Source organism: Cygnus olor, chromosome 1 (assembly GCF_009769625.2).
Source record: "Cygnus olor isolate bCygOlo1 chromosome 1, bCygOlo1.pri.v2, whole genome shotgun sequence".
In the NCBI taxonomy this organism is placed as follows: Eukaryota; Metazoa; Chordata; class Aves; order Anseriformes; family Anatidae; genus Cygnus; species Cygnus olor.
In genome coordinates, this window is record NC_049169.1 from 54,278,491 (window position 1) to 54,293,794 (window position 15,304).

Here is a 15,304-nt window from a genome sequence, read left to right on the forward strand (position 1 = left end):
TGACTGCTCCAGCACTCTGGTGCAAGTTAGCTCCCTCACAGGTCAGTTGGTGAAACCTTATCTTCCAAATGCCATGGCAGTACACTTATCCAGATCAAGGTATGTATGAAAGGCAATTAAATTAACAAGGGCAACTTTTCAGAAAAGCAAATTAGAAGTACTCAAAAAAACAAAAAAAATCTGCATAGCTGCAGAGGGAGTAAACTCTAGGAAGTGCAATGAACAGCTGGAAAGGGAAGGACACATCTTCTGTATCGAACATCTGATTCTGCATGCAAACTTACTATCTTTTCATTAACAAGCTCTAATTTTAATTCAAATCAAACAGGAAGACAACAGTAAACACACACATACACCGAATCACAGAAATGTTGAGGATGGAAGGGATCTCTGGAGATCATTAATCCCACCCCCTTGCTCAAAGCAGGGTTAACTACAGCAGGTTGCTCAGGGTTGTGTCCAGGTGGGTTTTGAGTATCTTACAGCATGAAGAAGGCACAACCTCTTTGGGCAAACTGTTCCATTGCTTGACCACCCCCAACAGTTTAAAAAAAAGTTTTTTATTTTCCCTCTTACGTTTGAGTGGAATTTTCTGTATTTCAGTTTGTGCCGTTGCCCCGCTGACACTGCTTTGAAGAGTTTGGCTCAAGTCTTCCTTCCACCCCTCATCAGGTACCTACACGCATGGGTAAGTTTGCCCAGCCCCAACCCTTCTCATCTCTAAATTGAGCGCTCCCAGCTCTCTCAAATTCTCCTCATTTGCCAGATGTTCCAGCCAGTCTGTGGCCCTCTTCACTAGGCTTGCTCCACAATGCCCAGATAACGCCCAATGGAAGTAATACTACGAAGAGGCAATTTCAGATTTTTGTTTTCCTTTTGAGGTCTGTACAAAAAAAGATGTGAAGACAATGCAGCCTTTTTGAAATAAATTAAGGTTATAAGTTACTGGTCCTTTTTGTGATTATCATCTGTTTATCCTCGATGCCAGAACAATGTCACTTAAAACTTTTAAGCTCTACATAAGCAGACAATTTTGTTAGGTAGATGAAAATTTGAGATTATGCATAGTAAAAGATTCAAGTGACCAACTAAAACTGAAGAGCAATACCCACAATGGAATATTCCTGGCATTACACTACAATTGCACAAAATAATTATCTTAATCTCTTAGTTGCATTACTGAAATTGCACTTTCAGCTTTTTATCAAATTATTGTTTGATACACAAACCACAAATTTATTAGCTTTAAAAATAAAATAACTCCTGCCTATTGCTGATCTCATTCTCTTTCCAGTAACCATAGTTTTGGAGAAGAGGGAGATTGTAAGGCACTTGAAAAGCTCTAATTAGAAATCAGGTCAACTATAAACTAGCTGTAGCTTCCACTTGCACCTAAAATAAGACAGCAAACAAAAGGCCAGGATAAATCCAAGACGACATCCCCCATATATTCACTCTAATAACGTGTTTCATTATACTACTATAAACCAAAATAAGCAATTCAGAAGAACAGAAATCTAACTCCTATGTTTTATTTGGACTCTGATTTCCTTCTGGAACTTTCTGAAAGTTTCTACTTCAACAAGCTTTGTACCTCTTGGTACCACAGTAAGTTGGGCAGTCTGAATAGAAAGAAATAGCAGCAATTACTTTGAGAAGTTTGGCTCACTTCCATGATGGAAAAAATGTGCATGCTCAGCACTAGAACTTCCCTGAACTCATCTTGGCTACCTCAGAAACATTTTCTCACTGTCGCAGAGGCAGCGAACGTACAGTTGTTAGCTTATCTGAAAGGTAAGGAAGGCCACCACCTCAAGCTGAATCCCAACCTTTCTGCACCAAGTATACTGCTGATCGAAGAGACAACAGAATTCCTTTTCATGAAGAGGCATCCAGTTAGGCACAGGGGAGAAAAAAAAAACATTTGTGCTGTGGATTTCCCAAAGACCACTTTCTTGCTTGCTCCGTAAGGTAGGTCAGGTAAATCATTTAGCTGTGATACCATTGTATTACCATTGCATTAGCTCAAGAGAAGAATACAGAAGACAGCCATCGCTGCTACACACCTTTAGGACAGAGCTCTGCTCTTCTGCTACTGGATTTCAGTCTGAAGTCCTATTAGCAAAAGCTGTTTCCTCCATGCCTCTTACTGATGGAAATGTCTTTTTTTTTTTTCCTCTGATCAAGCTTTTCCCCCTAAAGCACTAAGTACTAGCATCTTAAATTGTTCATCCTTGAAAGACCATTTTGTTTACAATTTCAGTTCCTTTATTAAAACACATTTTAAAGAAGGCTCATATTTCAAAGAGGACTAATCTACCATATGCACACCAAGAAGGTGACCCTGGTTCTATCATATTTCAGATTACTTCACCGAAGAAGAAACGTATGAAAGTTTCACGTACAAATTTTCACTTTACAAATAAAAAATGGAACTCACTGCCTCAGCGCTAAGCTTCCAGAACGATTATCCCGTTCACAACAAATTCTGATTTATCTTCTGAAATCGCAAAGCGTACTTCTATGCTTTTAAATTTAAGGCAAGTCAACATCCTGATTTATTTCTATTTATTTTTAACAGCCACCATCCACTATTAAATAGGGATATTTAATGAACCAAAAGGGCGAGCACCAAACGAACAACCAATGTTTCCAGCACATTAAAACAAGAGTGCTTCACACCATTTACTATGGTAAGGCCCTTTTCAAATAAACGTGTGACTCACTGTTTGTTTTCTTCACCAGGAGGTGGAGTCTTGCCATGCCCCTCCATTACAAAATCCTCATGTTCCATCTGCAAAGGCAAGCATTGCAGGTCAGAAATTGGTGGAGCAAAACGCACATCACCTAAAGTGGCCCTTTTCCATATGCAACAACTTAAGGCAGCCACTTTATCAGAGCGACTGGTCCAGAACAGACCATGTAGTTTCTTAGCAACATATGTACATCTCCATCCCCATTGCTATGGTATCATTTTATAGCACAGTTCTCAGAAAATCTTAGAAGGGAAGAAGAATGATCTAATGGCTATTGCAGGAGACTTATCAGTCAGGGTATCTGTGTTCTAAATCTTGCTCTGTTATGGACTTCCTTCATTATTCTGAATAAGTATGACTTCTACCGCGCCTCCTCCTTATGTAGGTATAAAATAGGAATTTTAAAAAAAGTTGTATTTGTCTATGAAGATATCTCTCTCTCAAAAAAAAGATTTTTAAAAACTTTATTAACTAGAGATAGAAACTGCTGTAAAAGCTGTGTATTATTTGTGAAAAACAACTTTATTTGAAGGACTTTCACTGCACACGCACAGCTTAGTAGGGTTAAAAAAAAAAAAGAGGCCTAAGGGAACCTCAAATAAATGCTGTTCCAATGACAACATAAGGTAGGCATTTCCTTTGGCTCACATGATAAAAGATTCCAAGGGCACTAAGGAAGCTTTCTGCTTAATTGTTTGCTTTTTAAATACAGTTTTAGCATACATTTTCAGTAATTTCGTTGGCCAGAAAGGGGAATTATATTATATTTGATCATTAATTATGCACGCTTCATTTAATTACTTCATTCAGCCAGAAGTTTTTGCAAAGGTAGCAGAATATTCTCTTTCTACAAAAATTCAACACATGCACTTAGTATTTTACACGAACACCCAGGCATACAGTTAGCAATGCTCTACTTTGCATGAAGTCAGCAATCAGGCCACACTGCGATGTTCAACAAGCCATACAACAAATAGAGCAAATAAATCATCATCACACACAAATCCATTTAACCCATACATTTGGGAATGGAAAGTAGAGTACACTATTCTATCAGAAAAGATAACATTCTAGTTATTCATTTAAGGAGGGAAACAAAACCAAACAAAACCTACACAACAACACAAACCAACCAACCACTTCCTCAGCCTTTCCCTTGTGCCCCTTCCCAAAGAAGAGGCAACTTGACTCATTTCTACCTTGATCCCGTTGACAGGTCAAAAATACTGACAAAAAACGTTATGTGCACACTGACATCTAACAGGGCTAACAGAAATAATGTTATTTGCCTGTGCGGACACAGCCCTAAGCAAAATCACAAACATACTGAGAGGCTATAAGCTGGTAATGAGATCCAGAAGACAGAGTCAATCAAGTAAGTATATGAGGTAATTTCACATTTGTGAGCATGTACCCAATGTGATCCAGAGTCAAAACAGTATTTTATTTAAAAGCAAAAGTTTGAAAGCAAAAGAATTTTGCATTTCCATTCCCTGAGCAACTCGCACTTTTACGCATTTAGTCTCACCATATCAAACACATTAAAATCTGCTTGTACTTCAGTCTATGTCTGCTTCTCAGGAGCTCTAACATCTGCACTCAAACTGCCAGGTGGAAGGGAAAGGTATTCCACTAATTGTATTGTTGTAGATGATTAAAAAAAAAAAAGTAGGACAACTGGTAAAATAGCTACAGATTTGTGGCCACATCATAAAACAACATGGTTCTATTGAGTGAGAGTAAATGTTTAAGGGTTACTCCTATACAACCTAAATTTTAGCTTGTTTACTCTGTATTCAGGTGGGTTGAGGAAAGCCTCTTGCTGGTATGAGACGAGCACAATTCACATGAATGGTAAGCAAAGGAACAGTTTGTGGCTAGTACAAGGAAGAAAATATGAAATATAATGTTTGCGAGTAAAGAAGAATTGCATACAGCATGTATAATGCTAAACTAACAAGATTCCCATATAAAATAGAAATTCAGTTTAATGAAGCTGTAGAAGAGGAGAGATTGTAAAAGATCAAGTATAAAACTAGAAAGACTTTAAAACCAACAAAGATTTGGAAAGGAATGGGAATTTATTTTATTAGATCATAAACAAGAAATCTGGATGAGAACTGGAACATCTAGTAGGTCACCAAGACAAGGCAATTGCCAAGGTGTTGTCAATAAAACTGTTGCTTTACTATGAATTTTAAATGCTAGTGGCATAGCTCTTCAGGCACACTGTTATCTAGTATGCATATCTATCAAAATTACCATTATAAAGAGGAAAAGTAAGCAAACAAGAACTACAAATACCCTGGGTTAAAAATAACATTCTCGTAGGTCTAGACACAATCTGTTTCAAAGCAACTTTAAAAACATTAATCTACCATCTACCAAAATGTTAATCAGTTTAATTCACTTCAGACAGCAGGTAAAACTATCTGAAATGACTAAAGCCTACATTATTAAAAAAGAAAAGGAAGAAAAAGAAGAAAAAAGAGCTTAGCTTGTAACTTAGAGAAAGGCAATGGCAAAGTTTCTCAAGAAGTTCACAAAGAAAATTAGTCACAGAGCAAGAAAAAAAATCATGAATGTGGAAACCGTTGAATTCACAAAATAAAGATTAATTTGCAGGTTTTCACTGCGAAAAAAAACACAATGGAATGCCTCAAGACATGGTCACTTTAAGAACTGAGTGTCAGGGAACTAGAATGAACAACTGGGCTGGTAAGAAAACAGCTGGGTGGTCAGTCTCGGGGTAATAGTTAATGGTTGCACGCTACCTGGATGCTGTTAAAACGTGGGATGCTGCATGGGTCTGTCCTAGAACTTGTCCATTGAACATCTTCATCAATGGCTTGAAGGACCAATACGGTGTACTCTGCTTGAGTTTTTAAGATAATGCCAACTAGCGTGGACAGGTCCAGTCAACATTCCCAAGGGCAGGGCTGCCATTCAGAGGGACCTAGACAGGCTAGAGGAACGGACCTAGAGGACCTATGAATTCAGAAAGGACAACTGCAAAGCCCCAGACCTGAGAGGCCCTGCCAATGACACAGGCTGGGGAATGACTGGCTAGGAAGCAGCTCTGTGGAAAAGGCCTTGGCAGATGGCAACTGGATCACGAGCCGGCAGCATGCCCTGACAGGAGAAGCCAACAGTATCCCAGGCTTTACTGGTAAGAGCCTTGCCAGTAGATGAAGGAACTGATTATTCCCTCTACTCAGTGCTCAGTAGACCATATCTGGAATAATGCACCTAGTTTTGGGCCCCCCAAGAAAACACAAGAAACACATCCATGAAGTGGACCAGCGTCTGCAGCAGAGACCAGCAAGATGCTCAGGGGCTGCAGCATTTGCCCCGTGAGGAGAAGCTGAGGGACCTGGGCTTGCTCAGCTCAAGTACAGCTTCGGGGAGACCTAACAGCAACCTGCCTGCACCTACAAGGACGTCAGCAAGGAGCCAGGCTCACTGCAGTGGGCCTGGAGGAACAAGCAAAAGTTGGAACAAGAGAAGTCCAGACTGGATATGAGAAGACTTGTCTTCACCATAAAGACAGTCAAGAAGTGGAACAGGTTCTCCTGAGAAGTTCTGCAGTCTCCATGCTTCAAGGTTTTCAAGGACAGATTACATAAAATCCCTTGTAAACTGGTCTGACCTCACAGCTGACCCTGCTTTGATCAGGAGGTTAAACTAGAGCCCTCCTGAAGTCCCTTCCAATCTGAATTTCCTGGTGGATCTTACAAACACAAGAACAGTTTAATGTTGAGAGGTAACAGAGAGAAGAAAATACTACTAAGTTACCAACCCAGAAGGAGCTGGCACTCCAGTATGGAAAGGTCTAAGAAAAGTCTTAGGAAGTAGTTAAGTAATCAAAAAAAATCCAAAAACAAAACCACCAAAAAAGAGAAAAACTAAACTATTCCATATTTCTTCCCACATTACTCTTCAGCAATGACTGTAGCAGGTCCATAGTATGTCCTTTTTTAGATTACTGCTTACGGGTAGCAAGCAGCTACTGCAGGCTTAGAAACCTTCTACCACGCTGTAAGACTGAGAGCTCAGAATAAAGAAAGGTCTGAGGCAGAGAATAGATTTTACATGAATAAAGCTCAACATTTGGGCTTCAGATCTCCCGTAACACAAGACAACATATGACTGATGCATACACAAGAAAATAGTCTGACAATGTTGTAACATGTCCCTCCTTCACTACCACAACATAAATAAAACCTAACCTACTCAAAGAGCAACGTAAGACACACAATTAATTGTAAAATATACTAATTAATAAACTGACAAATGATTTGTTGTTGTACAAACATGGCTCGCAACACTGAATTTTGCAAGTCCTCGTAGAATGTATGCTTTTATATGTCTATCTATATAAAGATAATTATTTATTTGTGTACTAGAGCATTACAAAACATGAGCAACACAAGCTTTTCTGTTTCTGACAAGATCATTTTTACAAACTCAAAGGGACAGGGCTTTGAGCAACTGGATCTAGTGAAAGATGTCCCTGCCCACGGCAAAGGGGTTGGACTAGGTGATCTTTAAAGGCCCCTTCCAACCCAAACCATTCGATGATTCTCTATACAAGGCTATTCCATAGGTCTGATCCTGCACAGCCTCTTTTTGCAGAACCCTGCCTCTAATTTTCTCACTTATCTGCATATAGTAAATATTATTTCATGATCAGTGATATGCGGTTTTCACTTTCAAATTCTGATTATTTTTTTTGTCAGAAAAGGCTACATGATTTAGCATTCTAAAAATCCTAGAATAAGTTTAGAAAGTCAGATTATACATTTTCAGCTTTCCCTGACATTTGAGAGTGTAAAGTGCTTTACCAAGTAGTTCATCTTAATTTAAAGAGACGCCTCTGACAAACTGCCTTCTGAAAACAAAATTAATGAACAAACTGACCAAAGAACATTCCATGGACATTATTTACATATTTTTTAAATTACTTCTTAGGGCCTAGCTAATTTATTCACTAGATTTATTTTTGAAATTAAAAAGCATATAAAAATTTTTAGGTCTTATTTTCCCAATGACAACAGTAGCACCCCCTTGCAGAAAGGATGAGAATATGGTATTTAAAGTTTTGATTAAGTGACTACCTGTGGATGAACTGAAAAGAGGAACAGCGCTTAACAGCCAAAATTAGCTTGAAATATTTTTTTCTCCCCAACCACAGTTCTTAAAAAAATATCTATGGACATTTCTTCCCCCAAGAAGTCTCTCAGCTTCTCTTCAATCTATCATCATGAGATCATGTCCAGCAGTCTTTTCGCCTTCTTTTTAAGGAAACAGGAGTCCAGACTCCCCACTATGTTTCAGCAATACACAGCAACCACATCAGATCGAGTAAACCACAAGCATTCTGAAAAGGAGTATTCAAAGTCTTCAGTCTCTTGACTTACACAATAGACAGGAGATGAAGTTATCCTGAATATGTAGAAATAGCGTGGAAGGTTCAAGGTAAGACAAAACTCTTGTACCTAGTGCATTTCTCCCAAGGAAAGGAGAAAAGCTGGAATGGCTGAGGGTCTTAGGCACGTTAGTTTCTCTTAGAAGACTGCAGGGGGAGCCATGGGTTCCAAGAATCAGAGAAAGCACACTCCACACCTGTTTCTCCTGGCAAGAGGTGGTAAAGGCTTCAAGATTCTGGCAGCTGGAAGCAGGAACCAGAAATAGACCCTTAAACAGCAGAGGGGAAATCAACAGAAAACCTGCATCTATTAAAAAAGGAACCACAAGTTGTCAAATTCTTTTTTTTTTTTTTAATTTTTATTTCAAAGCTTTTTTTTCCCCCCTTTAAAATCCAAGCATCTGTATTTCCACATTTTGACAAAATATATTGACTGTTCTAAATACATAAAACAATTTGTATTTTTGTAAGTTTCAAAAGCTATTCACGATTAAATACCTCAACACTTAGTTTCTGAAGAATGCTAGAATACTAGAAGGATCTCAGACATAACAAAATTAGTACTCACACCCCCCCTCCAAGCAGTGCAGCAGCTGTTATCAGTTTTATATACAATTCTTTCTAAAAAGATCTTCAGTGAAACCCTAATGGATTTGATTAATGAGTGTACCTAATCTGGAGTTCCTAGATAAAGTCAAGCTTGACATATTTTGAAGGGTCATAAAGTTTCTACACCAAAACTTTCATCTTTTCTGAATGCTGATTTCAGAAAGCACACTTTCCTAACAAGATGCAACAACTTCATTAAATATCCTAGCCCACCAAAACTGAACTGAGCATAAGAGAAACCAAATACCTTCCCAAGAAATACGGAAGATTTCTTTGTAAGAAATCCTAGACTTGTTATGAAAAGCTACACATTTTAAACAGTATTTTGTCTTTTTCCTTCACCAGCCATAAAAACATACTAACGCAGCTTGATGCGACAGCTATTATCACTATCTTTTTCCACTCATTCAATAGGTCATTCTCATGACTTTTTTTTTTAATTATTATTAATAAAAAGACTAGTCAGCCACCTGAACGAACAGGAGATGAAGTCTCATAAGAATGTTCACTTATTAGCATCTCCAGCGGATGAACAGAAAACCTTATCCAGCATATAACTAGACTTCCTTCACTGAGGAACAGCCAAGGTCAAAAGCTGCTGTCTGCAGATTGTGGCATTTTACTTCCCATGCTTAAATTTAACTGTTAATTTCAACACAGCCTAGGGCAGGTCCAGTTTAAGAATGATACATTTGGTGCTTCATCACAACTACTTACTTTTAGACCAGTGCACCTTCCCACTCATCAGCTGCAACAGAGCAACCATAAGTAGGCCATCAGCTTTTCTTTTGTCTCGCTAATACTTCGTTAAAATCCAAGCAATTAGTCACCAGTCACTGCAGCTAGCAATTGAGGAAGCTCTACAAATGCTGAGCAGTTAGAACTTGTCGGAAATATCAAACAGAGACAATCCCAGGTGTAACAGAAATGTAATCACTACTACAAGTGAAAGCAGAGCTGACTCACCTCTCTGCCTAGCTTCATGTAAGCATTTCGGACAAACTCAATGAAGGTTAAATTTACTCGTTACCAACAGATAAAAATGTGTTTAATTAACCTTTAAATTTACCTTCCTTTATTAAAATCCGTGCAATTTAGCTGCAGACACTTTAATATTTTCCTTTAAGAATGAATTGCTGTTGAGCTAGCTAGCATCTCAAAACGTGCACAGAATAGCAACAATTAGTCCCAAAATTTACTTTTGAGATTAAACCTTAATTTCAGCACACAGATGTAAACATTCAAAAAAGTTTGAATCACTATATACAAGTTAAAAAAAAAAAATACACAGTCCCTAACCTTCCTTTTCCTGAAGTGAGAAAGCAAAGCATTTTCCTGAACTATGTACAGGAAAATCTTAGGGACAAGATACACAGGAAAAGTTACCTGAATTTTTGGACCCTCTGAGGTTTTTGCAGTATTGCACAGCATTGCAATGTCACTCAATTTTTACTCGAACCTATTTCTACCCCCACACTTCTTTTGTGGCAAAACACAGCCCCATTATTCAACGAAATACTGACACGATGTCAACTATCTCCTAGCCTACTCACTATTTTCTCGAAGTTTCTCATCAGCATCTAGATTGAGCCTTTCAATGTTATTACCATCACGCAGCCTTAACTGGTTTTCCTGTTAGTAAAAAGAGAAGTGAAAACTTAATAATGTCATTTTACTGATAAATAACAATCACATTCAGCACTCCTGCAAGGCACAGGCTATTCTTTTGAACACTAACACACTTAACACTCGTATAATTACTTTTTAAAAATCACTAATCTAACACCTATGTTTGGTATCTGCAGCCTAATGGTACTTTAATTCCTGACTCAGGGAAGTTTTACAATAACTATAAATGCCAGCATGGTAACATATACCAAGCATGTATCACCCTTACAGAGCAACGGGACAGATTATCAACAGCAGCTCAATAAATCATTAAGAATAGCAAAGTTATGTAACTCAGAATATGTAATTTATGTTTCACTTAAGCACCAAATCTGCAGTAGTGGTTAAAAGACTAGGAATGTTTCTTCTACCACCAACTCCAACTAATCATCTGTACTTCCAGAAATAAACTATGTCCTATTTTCTAAGTTAACTTTTGAGATGCTTTTATTATCTAATATCCTATGAAATACCCAGCAGCTTAACAAGAACTCCCTGCTAAGCTTAAAACAAACATTTATGACAAACATTTAAAACAAAAATTTATGAATATAATGACAAGAGACACACACATTGGAAAGGCTAAAAAGGTTGGAAGCCCAGCAACATTTCCTACTGTATAGACAAGATCAAATCATTATTTTTAATTAAATGAAGGTATTACTTAGCTGCAAAGTATTTGAAAAACAACAACTCCTCAATATATACAGTTATTCACTTGAATCTTGGTCTGGAGGCATTCTGAGCTACCCAACTGTTTGCAGCAAGAGATACTGTTCTGGTAATACTTTCAGCCCCCAAAGAGGTTCCTTTATGTCACCCAAGTTGTGGTATGACAGAATGACTTTTGAAATCTTCAACTTTGAAGCTTAGACAGCTTTGAATGATAGTTCAGTGATCTCAGGCTCAAAATGCATAGTTTTCTGAATATAAGCAGAAGTGCTCTCCGTGTCCTGTGCCACAGCTGACAATGGACTCCATCCCTTTACGTTTCTGTACATATGTAATATGGATCCCAGAAAAATCTGGATTTAATAAGACACAAGTAATTCATGTATTTTATTTAACTATCTGTATTATTCCTCAGATAAAGACTACTTGCATTTCACAAGACATGAATTCTAGCTAACTGCTGCAACTCTGGAAAAAATCTTTCATACTTCGCAAAGATTTAGGGGAAAGTCTGACTTCAAAGCCCTTGACCAATTCACTCTCCCCCACTACTTTGAACAGCCACTTGTAGGCTGCCTGATGACTGTATTTAGGCGACTCAGTTTATAGTTAATTTACTATTTATGGTGCGGACACACATGAACAAGTTATAGCAGTTTAAAGTGACATCTGTAAGTGGCTGATATTTTAATATACACATTGTTAACCGCCCTGACAGAGAAGAAAGAAAACAAGTTAACTGCTTTCTTCCCCTTAGATTTGGAAAGTTAGATGGCACCTTACCACAAAAGGACAATTGGCACAAAGGATTTTTAATGGATTGAGAAAGCAGGTGATAATCACAATTACTGGGAACTAAATTACACTTTTGCACCACGCATTAAGTCACCTTCCCCGTGGCACAAACACTGCTTTCTGCTGTTTGTTAGGACTGACCGAAAGTGACATAACCCAGGCAAAGAGGTGCTGAAGTCAGTCAGCCCCAAGAGATCTGATCTGACAGGAAAGAAAAGAAAGAACTGACTTTCTTTTCTGTATTCACAGGAGGCGAAGTCATTGTGTGGATTGTAAACACACAAACCGCTACTGGCCCAGAAAGTCCCTGAGTAACCAACAGGAGGCTGGGAGCCTTCTCTCAGTATACGCTCACCCTGCTTTCAGCCTCTTCACAGACGTTCACTTTTGACCACTGTCCAGAAAAAAAGGAAAAAAAATAAACAACCTCTAATAAAAACTCAAATGTTAATGGAGTTATTTGTGTAGGAATCACACATTGAAGCTCTGTATCTGCTGAAACCTACTGATATGATTTTATCGATATGAGTACTTCTATAAAATTTCTTAAAATGTAATTCCACATAGGCTTACTGCATCTGTAGACAGCTATCACATTCTCCCTTCTTCATAATACACTGTCTTGTCTACCATCCAAACGTCTGAGTGAGTTGACTTAAAACCAGTGACAGGAAATGTTGACATGCTTTTAATGTTGCTTTTACCCTCAGGGGAACTGACATTGCACAACGCCTTTGCAGAGTACACGTGTCTTTAGCTGTCCACACACTCTTCAGTCTACTGTAATGATGAAGACCATCACAACTATTTTTAGCTGCAAGAAGAAAAGAAAGGTCTTCTCCACAAACCACATCTCCATTTCTTCCACAGGCAATGAGAGGGGAAAAAAAAGTTCTAGGAACTGAAATAAATTTACACCATACAGTTCACCCAGTGAAAATGAAATTACCCATTTAGGATCTTGCAAATAGATGAGGTCAGCAAGACCACTCAGTTTTTACACTCTCTAATGAATCAACCCAAGACCAACCCAGGAGTTGGACTTGATGATCCTTATGGGTCCCTTCCAACTCGGGATATTCTATGATTCTAAGACTACCAACGATACAGATATTCCAAGGGTCAGCAAAAGCTTTTACTGTCCATGGCTCAAATTTCTCCTCAAACACCTGTTCCCCTCAGCTTGCCAGAACACAGTAGGATTGAAAACATTTATCAGTGCAAGACAAAGAGGTGATCTGGGACAGCCAACATGGATTCATCAAGCGTTAATCGTGCCTGACCAACCTGGTGGCTTTCTATGATGGAGTGACTGCATCAGTTGACAGAGGAAGACCAACCAATGTCAAATGTCATCTACTGGACTTCTGCAAGGCCTTTGACATGGTCCCACATGACATCCTGGTCTCCAAATTGGAGACATATGGATTTGATGGGTGGACCATTCAGTGGATAAGGAGTTGGCTAGAAGGTTGTACCCAGAGAGTGGTGGTCAATGGCTCCATGTCCAAGTGGAAGCCAGTGACGAGTGGTGTACCTCAGGGGTCTGTCCTGGGACCGGTACTGTTGAATATCTTTATAAATGACATAGACAGTGGGATTGAGTGCACCCTCAGCAAGTTTGCAGATGACTCCAAGCCGAGTGGTACAGTCGATACCCAGAAGGAAGGGATGCCATCCAAAGGAACCTGGAGAACCTTGAGGAGTGGGCCCACAGAAACCTAATGAGGTTTAACAAGTCCAACTGCAAGGTGCTGCACCTGGGCCAGATCAATACTGGACATGAGTACAGACTGGGTAAAGAACTCACTGAGAGCAGCCCTACAGAGAAGGACTCGGGGCTTCTGGTGGATGAAATGCTCAACATGAGCCAGCAGTGTAAGCTTGCAGCCCAGAAGGCCAACTGCATCCTGGGCTGCATCAAAAGAGGACTGACCAGCAGGTGGAGGGAGGTGATTGTCCCCCTCTCCTCTGCCCTTGTGAGGCCCTACCTGGAGCACTGCATCCAGGTATGGGGCCTCCAGCAAAAGAACAATGTGGAACTGTCAGAGCGAGTCCAAAGGAGGGCCACAAAGATGATCAGAGGGCTGGAGCACCTCTCCTAAGAAGAAATGCTGAGAGCTGGGGCTGTTCAGCCTACAGAAGAGAAAGCTTGAGGGGGAACTCATTGCAACCTTTCAGAACTTGAAGGGGACTTACAAAAAGGACGGGGAACAACTCTTTGCTCAATCAGATATTGACAGGATGAGGGGAATGATTTTAAACTAAAAGAGAGGGGATTTAGATTAGAAATTATGAGGAAATTCTTTGCTCAGAGGGTGGTGAGGCACCGGCACAGGTTGCCCAGAGAGGCTGTGGATGCCCTATCCCTGGAGGTGTTCAAGGCCAGGTTAGATGAGGCCCTGGGCAACCTGATCTGATGGGAGGTGTCCCTGCCCACGGCAGTGGGTTGGGATTAGATGATCTTTAAGGTCCCTTCCAACCCAAGCCATTCTACGATTCTATGATTTTGAAGTGGCTGATTATAAAGGATCTCTAACATGTCATATTGATAGGGACTGCAACCACTGCCAACGCCTTTGTAAAGCCAATACTGAAGGGAAAGAGATCAAAGGTCAGTATTCTGAAAAGGTGGTGGTCAGCCCTCAAATTGGGTGCCAATAGCGTACCTGCATGAAAAGAGACACTTTCCAAGCAAAGTTACAAAGCAATGACCCTGACCATCTCTGTCCCAAAAATCATAGAGGGACTATACCATGATAGCTCTCAAATGCAGAGCTGCCTTTTTTTCTTTCCTTTTTAAAGCATTTTTTTAAAGCTTTTTTGTCTGTTTTGCAAAGTATTACGTTCTGCTGTATTCATCTGAAGAGATGCTATTAGCCAAGCAAACTTTATTGAAAAAACATTTACGAAAAAGAAAGAACCTTTAGGATAAAGGAAATGGTGAGTTTAAACTGAATTTTATTTGAGACTGAAGTATCTTTTCGTCTAGAAATCAGATTTGCACCTGTTCGCTGCAATGACATTCCAGGCCATTACATATCCTCCACATGAACCTACATATGAAAAGGCTGCATCAAAGGACCGTCTAGCAGCAGTCCTTACGGATCGCAAAGTCAATTTGGCAGATGACGGTATTTGCCAAGAGAAAGGAAATATCTCGTCATATTAACCTTCCCTTTTGTACCTTGAAAAGGCTTCAGGGTATACAGAGGAAAGAAAATAGATGGAGTCATCTTTCAGTCTTGATATCTGTATTTTAGCAATCTTACTCTTCACTATGGGTAAATAGGTTTCAAACGAGTAATCCGTCTTGCCCTTGTAGAAAACAATAGAGCCAACTGACAAAATCTTGCACTTCATACTGAATTCCTTT

General features: G+C 39.3%; 1 long non-coding RNA gene across 1 annotated transcript in view; it reads right to left on the reverse strand.

The window, feature by feature from the left end:
- Window positions 1-1,228: 1,228 nt before the first annotated feature.
- Window positions 1,229-15,304, reverse strand: part of LOC121071014 — a 42,709-nt gene continuing 28,633 nt past the window's right edge. Inside the window, exons 5-6 of the long non-coding RNA XR_005820336.1 lie at window positions 2,727-2,794; window positions 1,229-1,392 (exon numbers count right to left, since the gene is read on the reverse strand). This is a non-coding gene — a long non-coding RNA (uncharacterized LOC121071014). The remainder of the gene's footprint in view (window positions 1,393-2,726; window positions 2,795-15,304) is intronic.